The sequence below is a fragment of the Triticum urartu genome, chromosome 2A, assembly GCF_056163025.1.
Source record: "Triticum urartu cultivar PI428250 chromosome 2A, HENAU_Tu73, whole genome shotgun sequence".
Taxonomy (NCBI): domain Eukaryota; kingdom Viridiplantae; phylum Streptophyta; class Magnoliopsida; order Poales; family Poaceae; genus Triticum; species Triticum urartu.
In genome coordinates, this window is record NC_141874.1 from 149,975,271 (window position 1) to 149,988,560 (window position 13,290).

General features: G+C 46.1%; 1 pseudogene; it reads left to right on the plus strand.

Moving 5' to 3' along the window:
• The first annotated feature begins 1,090 nt into the window (after positions 1-1,090).
• The window catches only part of LOC125535441 (uncharacterized), a 113,172-nt pseudogene continuing 100,972 nt past the window's right edge, over positions 1,091-13,290 (plus strand).

The following is a 13,290-nucleotide window of genomic DNA, read 5'->3' on the forward strand; positions in this document are numbered from 1 at the left end:
GACAACCCTCTTGCCCATGTTGGCTGTAAGTATTTGCTCTTGTGTGTAGGTACTGCTTACTAAGAATTTAAGTGGTTCTCCTATTGGTTCGACAACCTTGGTTCTTACTGAGGGAAATACCATCAACTACTATATTGCTTCACCCTTCCTCTTTGGTGAAAATCCCAATGCAGCTCACAAGTAGCAGAAAGAATTTTTGGTGTTGTTGCCGGGGAGACATCATCAAATACCTATAGGTTCCTACATTTACATTACCATTTACTATCTCTACTTTTTATTTGCTTTTATTTACCTTCGCTTTTTAATATCCATCCACTTCTCGAAAAAAACAAAAAAAATTATTTTTGCTAGTTTGCTATCTCGTTTGCTTTGCCACTATGTCTCAAGAAAATACTAAGCTATGTGACTTCTCAAATACTAATAATAATGATTTTATTAGTAATCCAATTGCTCCTCTTGCCACTAGTGCGGAGTCTTATGATATTAGTGCTGCATTTCTAAATCTTATCATGAAAAAACAATTTGTTGGAACTCCTAATGAAGATGTTGCATCCCATCTTAATACCTTCGTTGAATTATGTGATATGCAAATGAAAAAAGTTGTGGATAATGATATTGTTAAGTTGAAATTATTTCCTTTCTCACTAAGAGATTGTGCTAAAACTTGGTTTTCATCCTTACCTCGCAATAGTATTGATTCATGGGACAAATGTAAGGATGCTTTTATTGCCAAGTATTTTCATCCCGCTAAGATTATTTCTCTTAGAAATCAAATCATAAAATTTAAGCAACTTGAGCAAGAACATGTTGCACAATCTTGGGAGAGAATGAAATTAATGATTAAAAATTATCCCGCTCATGGATTAAGCTTATGGATGATAATACAAAATTTCTATGTGGGACTAAATTTTGTGTCAAGAAATCTTCTAGACTATGCTGCAGGTGGTACCACGAAGCCTCGCCTCCACGGGTCTCACTCGCACTCTCCGGTCTAAGCCTCCCTGCTGCAGCAAAACATCAAATGGCTTGCGCGTGCGACCCACCAGTCCAGTGATCCACCACAACCGCCGCCGCCGCTGCCCCTGACCAAATGTCCGTTGCTGCCGGCATCACCCTCGCCGTGGCCGATGCTGTGTGGGTGCAAATCAAGGTTGCGGGGCACGCCACCGGAGAGTACCTGTCCATGTAAGTGAATCCAAACAGGCCCGGCACCTCCGCGGCGCCACCCGTCTCACTCGGTTGTTATTCATGCACGCCTCGCCGTCTTGAGCCCCTGACCAGTTCTGGCATGTGTGCAACCTCGACCACCTGTTTGGCAAGAACATGCTGCCCGCCTGCAAGATCCTCGACGAGGGTGGCATCCGCCGCGTCACCGATGCGCCCAGCGGTCGCTCGCTCTTCCTGGTGGGCTCTCGCACCTTACCTTTCGGTTCCCATCGGTGTTCATGTTGTGGTCAGTCGTCTGACGACGGTTTATTTTGGTTTGGTGCTGCAGGTGATGGGGGAGTCCAAGAGGAAGGAGGAGTACATTTCCTTCCCAGAGCACCTTTGCACCTGATACTCCTTCTTCTATGACATCGTTGGCCGCGGTGAGCAGCTCTGCGTAAGTGATGTCTCTGTTACTTCGTCGGGCCACATTATTCGCCGAGTCTCGTGAAGTTCTAGATTAGAGAAATGGATGTATTTGGAATGCAAAATAAGCACTGGGCGGTTATAGCTGCAATCGGTATTAGTACTTCATTTCTATGATAGACATAGGAACACATGGTCATGATCAGGGAAGCCAAGAAGACCTCGGAGCTGAGCGAGACCTTGGAATCAGAAGCCGACACAAAGGATGGAACTCGCCTACGAAGTCGAAGACACAAGCTTATAAATTCACCCCAAAGAAGATATCTGACATCCTCGGCTTGAAGACTAGTTAAGGGGCTAGTGTTGGTGTCCTTGATTAGGGGGTGTTTTCCACGTCAGTCCGCCTACCATGGGTTGGGCCAAGGACCCACCTAAAAGTGATGGGCTGGCCACACTGGCCCTGGCCCTCGGTGTAATCAAGACGAGGATCTCCTGGAGGCTTGGCATACACTTCAAGCGTATTTCAATAGTTGGCATGTTTATCCCTACATTGTAACCGATCATGTGTAAACCCTAGGTACCCCCAACGTCTATATAATCCATGGGGTTCAGTCCGTAGAGGCGGATGCATTCGCCTTAGCAAGCCTGAGAGCCTAGACAAAACTCATACAATCTCGAGGTAGACCAATATGTACTTTGTACCCCCATCACAATCAATATATAAGAAGTAGGACGTCGGGTTTTACCTCATCAAGAGGGCTCGAACCTGGGTAAAACATCATGTCCCTACTCTCCTTGTTATCATCTGGCTCTAATCATCAAGATTGGGACACCCTACCCGAGATCTACCGGTTTTAGCACCGACGCATGTCGTGCTTCTTACACTTTGCCACCGCCTCAATGTTTTCTTTGTTCAAGATAGACACCTTGAGGGTGTCGGTAGTCAGCATCTTGAAAGTGATGAGGTGCCCAATATTGGTCTAGTGAATAGTGGCAAAGGAGGCCCAACCCTGATCAAGGGTGACCCTGTCGTTGATCACGAGGACCATCACCCTCCAGGTGCAGCCGTGTCGATCTTGAGCTTAAATTCTTGAGGCATAGGAAGGAAGTGCTTGGCGAAGTGCAGTGGTATCGGCAGGCACTCCAGCTTTAGTGCAAGGATGACCTTGCAGAATTGGTTGGCCCGGCCTCCTCATGGAAATGGCCGAAGTTCCTCGTCTGCTTGGGGCGCTGGGGAGCTCCGCCGCCTCCTTGCCCTTATCTTCGGCTGACACGACCTGCTTGCCCTTGGAGTTCTATAAAGGAGCTGCATTATCAATCTACATTATGAACACATTGGTACAGCGAGGTGCTATACAAACGGTTTTCTAACCCTTTCCGCGATGGTGTTTTGAACTGTCGCCAAGTGAATGACCGCGATACAGGGGTCCTTCCCACATGACCCAGAAACCCTCGGGGATATGGAGACTTGATGCATACAGTTGTCCCTACTCGTTTGTGCTTGCATTGCCATCGCAGTCGATATTCTATGGAGCTACGTTAAGATGCGCAGCTCATCACAAACGGTTCACTATTATAGAACGTGTATGATAAGTAGACAATCACACACATTCACTTTTCCCAAACTGTGTGCGATAAATAATTAAGAAGATTAGCTAATCATTGTATGAGTGTAATATAGGATTACGAAACGTCGGACCATCGTAACATCATCGTACATGATAACTATCACACACGCTATTCTATGGTGCAACATTTACGATGTGTAACACATCAGAAATAGTTCATTGTTGCAAATCGTGTATGATAAGGCAACTATCACAAAGCTTAGTTTCCTCACACCATTTGTGATATTGTCTGACATCACACACGGTTTGCAAACAGCAATTGTGTGCATGCTCGCACACGTTTCCGCTCTGTGAACCGTGTCGGATTATGGTTTATATCACAAATGTTTGTGTTTTTACCGATCATGTGCACCGTAACGACCTGCGGAGCGTAATTTCATCGTAATTTAATTGCTGCTATTTCAAATTGTATCGGGTTTGAATTTGAAAGTATGCTCTAGCTTTATTCATATCCATCAGGTTCAAACAACCAATGCATTATTTGATTCACAAGTACATATGTTCAAGAATTACATAAGCACCAAATAAAGAATGATGAACCACAGTTGTATACTTGTACTATTAAAGACGGTAAATAAAGAGGTGAAATACATTCTGGTTGCTGAACAAGGTGAAGCAGAACGCCCATATTGTGCCCTCCTCCATGAAGAAGGTGCGCACGACTCTAGTCCAACCCCTTGTGATGGCTGACCGCCCATCCTTCACTGTCTTCATGAACACATCTAGATAATTATCATGTTCTGGTAGAAATACTCCCACCAATCATGTAGTTTGAGAGGTAACCTTGAGTAAATTGCTTTGGGAACCACTGCAAAGGAAAAAGATTCAGACATTGTGATCTAACACAACTCATTATGGCCAGTAAAAAGAAGGTTGCAGGGTTCTTATTCTTACTTACCATCCTGCAATTCGCTGTTGTCTTGGATAAAGTGTAAAAAAATAGTTTAATTGCCATCTTTTGACCTATTTTACTAAAAATCTTTATGAACTTCCTCACTTGATGCTGGTCACCAATATCTCATTGCCCCATACATAGAAAGGGTCGAAGCGCGGATCTTTACCAATGACATATGTACCCAAAAGCACCAAGTTAATATGAGAAGCTAAACAACAATTGCACAATGATGTAGTACAATATCCCTCTCCCTCGGTCACATATTAGATGAATTAACATCTTATATTATGGGACGCAGGGAGTTTATTGCATTCTTACAAATTATCGGGTGATTAACTACTGTTGTATCCATGGGTTAGAGTTAGTTTGAGCTAGTTTGGGCTCAAATAGCCCTAAAGTATATCCAAACATGAGGGCTAGTTTGAGCTAGTTGCATTTAACCTACCCAAAAAACTATCCAACCCAAGAGGTGCTAATTGGAGCTAGTTCTCCTAGTGCATTTATTGTCAATCTAACCCTATCATCCAAACACCTCTTTGGCTAGAGTTAGTTCAGGGTTAGTCATGAGCTAGAAACTAACTCTAACCTCTAGCTAAGTTAGAGTATCCAAACAGGGTTGTGTCTAGGGATGAAAATGGAGTGGAAACTTTCCGCTTTTCCAGAAGAAAAATGAAAACGGAGAGGAAATATGAAAATGGAAATGGAAATTTGCAAAACGGAAGTGGAACTGGAATTTTTTATATGGAAACAGAAACAAAAACAGAACCGTGTTTTCCGGTGGAACAGACATGGAAACAAAACTTTCCGTATTCGTGAATATGGAATTTCTGTTTTTACTATAGGCTTATGGCTACTTTGTAGCCCAACCACTAAACAACATACAATGACACAATGTGTAGAATGGATCATTTGAATCCCAACTTCTACTACCACACTCGTACTCAACTAGATCCATACGCAATTGTCCAATACTACTGCAATACTATGCTAAGTTGCTAACATAATCATATTATTTTCTAGCCATGTTACCAATTCATTAAATTTGTTTGTTTTTGTGTGCATTTCTCTTTGATTCGAGGGGTTTTTAAGTTCCAGCCAATGCCCACTTATGTTCCGTGTCCGCTCTATATTCACTCCATTTCTGTTTCCGGCAGTATCTGTTTCCGTTTTCATTTCCGGGGTTTCTGTATTTGTTTCTGCTTCTACAGAAAAATATGAAAACAAATATGATAGCACTCACTTCCGTCCGTTTCCGCTCCGTTTTCATCCCTAGTTGTGTCATTGTTGTTGTTGCTGCTCTTCTACGTATATCTAGACATCATCAGAACATTAAGGTAACACTCTTCCTTGTTGCTATGTACCCTAGGATTGCATATTTAGACATTCAGTACAGTGCATGTTGCTATGTAGCCTCATATATATTACATATGGCCCTAGTTAACATAACGATAAATGGGTTACAGATATATTCAGTTAAAATTCTAATTCACCAATTAGTCCCTTATCAGCCCCGGCCTCTATGGTACCATCTACCAATATCCTGAACAGTGAGTATATATAAGCCATGGGATGAAACTAACCTCGATGAAAAACAGTAGTCGTTCCCAAAATTGTGCTGTGTAAGTACATCGAGAGGCATGTTAAGCACAACAGGCTAAACATCAACCAAATATATCCATGGCAAACAAAATAATCTCCAAGAGATAGCTTCAGTGTGCAGGTTAAGCACGCTAGTAAAGGAAAACAAGTGGAAAGGTGTGTTAACTGCAACGGGCCTAACATTTAACAACAAGCAAACATAGTCATTCAAACTGGTATTGTGTCGGTCTAAGTACACTGGTTATTGTTAAATAAAAATGGAAAGGCGTGTTAACTACAAAATGCAGCAACCAAATGTAGTCATTCATAGTGGTATTGTTGAAACTAGTATTGATGAAATTGAACTGCATGTATCATACTTGCACATATAGAACATCACGCACTACAAAAAAAATACACTTCCGTGATGATACGTGTTTGTCACAGTAGGTCGCTTTTTTTGTCATGCATGTACATCCATGACAAATTTATGACAGAATCAAGATAGTCATACCTGTGCTGTCGTAGAAGTGTTGCATGACATTAACAAAATTATCATCACGGAAGTGTCCACTTCCATGACGATAAATCGCGCGTCACAGAAGTGCTTTTGTCAAGGGTGACCGACACGTGGCATCCACCGTAACAGAACGCCGTTAAGCAATCGGGTCGGGTTTTGGATCCGATAACCCGTTAACAGCCCCGACCAATGGGGATTTTCCACGTGTAAAATCATCATTGGCTAGAGGAAACACGTGTCGGCTCATCGTCGGGACAGATGTCATCCACTCACTGGACAGAAGGCGCCTATGATACGTCGGCACGTGGCACGACCCAACAAGTTTAAATGGGCCAGCCCAACTAAAGGCCCACAAGATTTTGCGAACCATAATGGGTCGGCCCAGCTAAAGGCCCACGAGATTTTGCGGACCATAATGGGCTGGCCCAGCTAAAGGCCCACAAGATTTCGCGGGCCATAATGGGCCGGCCCAGGTACAGGCCCACAAGATTTTTGTGTGCCATAATAGGCCGGCCCAGGTAAAGGCCCACAAAATTCTTGCGGATCATAATGGGCCGGCCCAGCTAAAGGCCCATGAGATTTCGCCGACATTAATGGGCCGGCCCAGCTGTATGCCCACAAGATTTTGAGGACCCTAGTAGGCCGGCCCGTTAACTGGCTGCCATGTTTTGGGCCAAATGCCGGCCCATATTTGATACGGTCTATTAATGGCCTGCCACGCTCCGGGCCTAATAGTGGCCCATATGAGATCCGGCCCGTTAAAAGCCTACCACGTTCTGGGCCAAATTACGGCCCAGATCAGGTCCGACCCTTTAAGAGGTTTTGGGCCTAATTATGGCCCATATCAGATTCGGCCCGTCAACTGGACACTATGCTTTTGGGCCCACTTGCTAAAGGCCCACTTAGTAATTCGGCCTGATATTAGTTTTGGCCTATTAAGGGCCCGTTTAACATTTCGGCCCTATATTAATTTCAGCCTGTTAAAAGCCCGTCACATAGTTGGGCCTAACTACAGCCCGGTTTGCATCCGGCCTGCTCGCAGCTGATATCTGATTGGGCCAAACAAGGACCGAGACAATTTTTCGGCCTGCTAAAAGCCCGTGATTTGATTTGCACAATCATGGGCCGGGGTTCATTTCAGGCTGCTGCCGGCCCGTGAGCTGATCGCTACGTTTCAGGCCCAACCTACATCGTGATTGCATGACGGCCCGATTATGTACCGTAATTTTACGGTTTGGCCGGTTTACTATGAAGACAGGATATATATACAGTAAAATAACTGCAGCATCGTGAATAAGAAAAAACATATACTATACAATAAAGAAATTACGGCATATTACATCCACTGGGCATCAAAGTTCGCCACTATGATAATAAAGCACAAGCAGACAGCAGATTACATATACTGGGCATCAAAGATTGCCACCAGTGCAAATAAATACGCCGACAAAATAATATACAAAACTAACGGCACTTCAATAGAGTTCAAGAAAGGTTAGCCCTACTAGGGAGCTGCAGCGTAAGCAGATGAGCAAGATGATGAGACTGCGCTTGTTCAACACTTATATCTTCCTCACTCTGAAAGATAAACAAGCAGACAGATGCCAGGTTTTGCACATAAAAGTATCAGTGCTGACAATTCATCACATTTCTTACTGATGAATAAAGTGACACAGTTTAAATTTGCATTAACACAATATGGTATTGTTTAGGTCAAGATATGGCAGGAAATGACATTGTGAAGGAGTTGGCAGCTTCACGACACCACTGGATTACAGATCAAGAACTCATAATTATCAATGGTTAGTGTGTTGTCAATTTATACCATTTCAGATTGGCAAATAAAGAGACGGTTTAAATAATAGTAGAATGATATGACATCTTTCATAGTTAAGACATTGAAGAATATGACATTGTGCTGTAGTGGGTAGGTTCACCACACCACTGGATTACAGATGAAGAATAGAATCATGCATGCAGTGCAAAAGAAGATCACTTGCTCTGTATAGTTTAATTTACATGGTATGAAGAAGGAAGTTGGTTGTACAACTGAAAACTTAAATTGAGAAAGGACGAACATTTGTTTATGAACTACATATAATAAACTTTAAACAAGCAATTTGATGCAAACACAAAAAATAAACAGTTGTTGCAGTCATGCCTAACCAAATATATACAACAAAGTATGAAGGCTTGAGATGGATAAACTTACATTATTGGTGAAGACAGGCTCTATAAAGGCCTTGTCCATGCTGATGGGGGGCAATTCAAGAAGTTTACCACAGAATCTTCTTCAAAAGCATTGCCTTTATTCTACATTTTGTTAAGAGTAAATATAGATGTGATAATATACAAAAAATGAAGAATATTTAAGATAAGATGAAGAGTGATGCTACATAACCAAGTAGCTATAAATGTAAGTGCAGCGATACAGGCAAAAGGTACAACCAAGAGCAATGCACGGCTAAACTTCTTCAGTACCAACCTTATGGTAAGAGTAAATATAGATCTGATGTGTACAAAATGGAGGGCAAAGCAAAATAAGCTGCCGAGTGATGGTACATGAACAACTACCTGTCATTATAAGAACACTGATAAAGGACAGCATGTACTTACAAGAACAATGCAGAGCTAAAAAACATTGGCATTGGATATATTCCACACTAATGTAACCATTCATACAGATCAGATAATTTGGAGCGAACAATTGATAAGCAAGCTATCATGCATACTGCTGTCACATAATGAACCAGGTATGTATGCAAGTACAGTGATACAGGACAACAGGTACTGAGGGAGTCCTGGATTAGGGGGTGTTCGGATAGCCGGACTATACCTTTAGCCGGACTCTTGGACTATGAAGATACAAGATTGAAGACTCCGTCCCGTGTCCGGAAGGGACTTTCCTTGGCGTGGAAGGCAAGCTTGGCGATACGGATATGAAGATCTCCTACCATTGTAACCGACTTTGTGTAACCCTAACCCTCTTCGGTGTCTATATAAACCGGAGGGTTTTAGTCTGTAGGACAACATACACGTCAACAATCATAGCATAGGCTAGCTTCTAGGGTTTAGCCTCTTCGATCTCGTGGTAGATCTACTCTTGTACTACCCATATCATCAATATTAATCAAGCAGGACGTAGGGTTTTACCTCCATCGAGAGGGCCCGAACCTGGGTAAAACTTCGTGTCCCTCGCCTCCTGTTACCATCCGGCCTAGACGCACAGTTCGAGACCCCCTACCCGAGATCCGCCGGTTTTGACACCACATTGGTGCTTTCATTGAGAGTTCCTCTGTGTCGTCGCTGTCAGGCTCGACGGCTCCTACGATCATCAATAGCGATGCAGTCCAGGGTGAGACCTTCCTCCCCGGACAGATCTTCGTCTTCGGCGGCTTCGCACTGCAGGCCAATTCGCTCGGCCGTCTGGAGCAGATCGAAAGCTACGCCCCTGGCCGTCTGGTCAGATTTGGAAGTTTAAACTACACGGTTGACATCCGCGGGGACTTGATCTTCGACGGATTCGAGCCACTACCGAGCGCGCCGCACTATCACGATGAGCATGATCTAGCTCTGCCACCGAATAGTGGCCTGGAGGCCGCACCCGCATCGGCTCCGACCCTTAATTCGGAGCCAACTGCGCCGATCGAGGATGGGCGGTTGGACGCCACCCCGGGGGCTGCGACCCCAACAGCGATTGAGCCGAACACCAGCCCCATACTCTGTGAGACTCGTGACTCCAAGGAGCCGGACTCCTCTCCGGACTCCGAACCCTCCACGCCCCTGCCGATTGAATCCGATTGGGCGCCAATCATGGAGTTCACTGCCGCGGACATCTTTCAGCACTCGCCTTTCGGCGATATCCTGAAGTCACTGAAGTCTCTCTCTTTATCAGGAGAGCCCTGGCCGGACTACGGTCAGCAGGGTTGGGGTACGGACGATGAAGAAATTCAAAGCCCACCCACCACCCACTTTGTAGCCACTGTCGACGACTTAACCAACATGCTCGACTTTGACTCCGAAGACATCAACGGTATGGACGCCGATGAAGGAGATGATGAAGAACCAGCGCCTACTAGGCCCTGGAAAGCCACCTCGTCATATGACATATACATGGTGGACACCCCAAAAGAGGGAGATGGCAACGCAACAGTGGAGGATGACCCCCCCAAGAAACAGCCTAAGCGCCGGCGTCAGCGGCGCCGCTCAAAATCCCGCCAAAACAAATACGGTGATTCCAGCACGGGAGATAATAATACTCCGGAAAGTGCCGAAGAAAACCCCCTCCAGCAAGACTTAGCACAGGAGGATGGAGAAACCAGCCCTCATGAGAGAGCGGCAGACAGAGAGGTCGAGGACGATAATTATATGCCTCCCTTCGATGACGAGGCAAGCCTCGACGACGATGAATTCGTCGTGCCAGAGGATCCCGTCGAGCAAGAGCGTTTTCAACGCAGGCTTATGGCCATGGCAAGATGCCTCAAGAAAAAACAGCAACAGCTTAGAACTGATCAAGATTTGCTGGTCGACAGATGGACTGAAGTCCTTGCCGCCAAAGAGCATAAACTCGAACGCCCCTCCAAGAGCTACCCAAAGCGCAGGTTGCTACCCCGATTAGAGGAGGAAGCACTTGATGCGGCCGACCGGCCACCTCGTGGCCGCGACAGAGAGGCCTCCCGGCCCCCCACTCAAGCCGCACCCCGTACCAAGGCATGGGAATATGCACCGGACTTACGAGACATGTTGGAGGACAAGGCAAGGCAAACACGATCGATCTACGGATCGCGTGGGCCCCACAGCTCGAGACGGTAACCGTCACGCCGGCCACAAATTCGGCAGGGCCAAACACAGCTCATTGGAGCTATGTCATGATATCGCCCAGCACAGAGGTGCAGCACTCCCACTCTGCTTTACAGACGAAATAATGGATCATCAAATCCCCGAGGGTTTCAAACCCGTAAACATCGAATCATATGATGGCACAACAGATCCTGCGGTATGGATCGAGGATTATCTCCTTCATATCCACATGGCCCGCGGCGATGATTTCCACGCCATCAAATACCTCCCACTCAAGCTTAAAGGACCAGCTCGGCATTGGCTTAATAGCTTGCCAACAGGATCAATCAGTTGTTGGGAGGACCTGGAAGCTGCATCCTCGACAATTTCCAGGGCACTTATGTGCGACCCCCAGACGCCGATGACTTAAGTCACGTAATTCAGCAGCCAGAGGAATCGGCCAATCAATTCTGGACACGGTTCCTAACAAAGAAAAATCAAATAGTCGATTGTTCGGACGCTGAGGCCCTAGCAGCCTTCAAACACAATATCCGTGACGAGTGGCTGGCTCGGCACCTTGGATAGGAAAAGCCGAAATCTATGGCAGCACTTACGACACTCATGACCCGCTTCTGCGTGGGAGAAGATAGCTGGCTTGCTCGTAGCAACAATATGACCAAAAACCCTAGTAATTCGGACACCAGGGACAGTAGTGGCAGGTCGTGTCGCAACAAGCAGAAGCGCCGCATTAGCGGCGACAATGCTGAGGATATGGCAGTTAATGCCGGATTCAGAGGCTCTAAATCCGGTCAGCGGAAAAATCCATTCAAAAGGAATCCTAGGGGCCCGTCCAGTTTGGACCGAATACTTGACCGCTCGTGCCAGATACATGGCACCCCCGAAAAGCCAGCCAATCACACCAACAGGGATTGTTGGGTGTTCAAGCAGGCAGGCAAGTTAAACGCCGAAAGTTAAGACAAGGGGTTGCATAGCGATGACGACGAGGAGCCCCAGCCGCCGGACAATAGTGGACAGAAGGGTTTTCCCCCACAAGTGCGGACGGTGAACATGATATACGCAACCCATGTCCCCAAAAGGGAGCGGAAGCGCGCGTTAAGGGACGTATACGCGGTAGAGCCAGTCGCCCCAAAGTTCAACCCATGATCCTCTTGCCCGATCACCTTTGATCGAAGGGACCGTCCCACTAGCATCCGTCATGGCGGATTCGCCGCATTGGTTCTAGACCCAATTATTGACGGATTTCATCTCACTAGAGTCCTTATGGACGGCGGCAGCAGCCTGAACGTGCTTTACCAGGATACAGTGCGGAAAATGGGCATAGATCCCTCGAGGATTAAGCCCACCAAAACGACCTTTAAAGGCGTAATACCAGGTGTAGAGGCCAACTGTACAGGCTCAGTCACACTTGAAGTGGTCTTCGGATCTCCGGACAATTTCCGAAGCGAGGAGTTAATCTTCGACATAGTCCCGTTTCGCAGTGGTTATCATGCACTGCTCGGGCGAACCGCATTCGCTAAGTTTAATGCGGTACCGCACTACGCATACCTTAAGCTCAAGATGCCAGGCCCTCGAGGAGTAATTATGGTCAATGGAAACACCGAACGCTCCCTTCGAACGGAGGAGCACACGGCGGCCCTTGCAGCGGAAGTACAAAGCAGCCTCTCCAGGCAGTTCTCCAGTCCGGCCACTAAACGACCGGACACCGTCAAGCGTGCCCGGAGTAACCTACAACAAGACCGCCTGGCACGATCCGAGTAGGCGTAGCAATGCGGCCCCACCCAACCCTCGCAAAAAGGCGACGCCAGTACTTCGCGTACATAACTACGCCCTAGAAATACCATGGATACAGGGGGAGGGGCACCATCATGGCACGCCCGGAGCACGTCTTAAACCGTACCAGGGGCTGCCGATTTTTTAATTTTCTCTTACTTTTAGGACTCCATTCTTCGGAAGGCCTGTTCGGCGGTTCAGTTGCCGCACAAATGATGCAAGAACCAGGGAAGCAGACAAGCCACGCCGTATTACGGAACTCCCAGGTGGTCTCTATCACGAGCAGTATACCTGTTTCGCATACCATTCCGCAGCCTGCCCCTGGAACGGACATGTCAAATAGTCCAACCTTTTGCTTATCGCATTATTTGTATCGTTCTGCTTTGATCGCAGCCCTTTTTAATAAACAATGCATAGCTTTCGTCTATTTTTGCATTACCTTTTTTTCTTTATATATTTTCCTTAACGACATGTTGCACCCGTACACGTTGGTACGGCCAATATACGCCAGGGGCTTTAGTACCCCT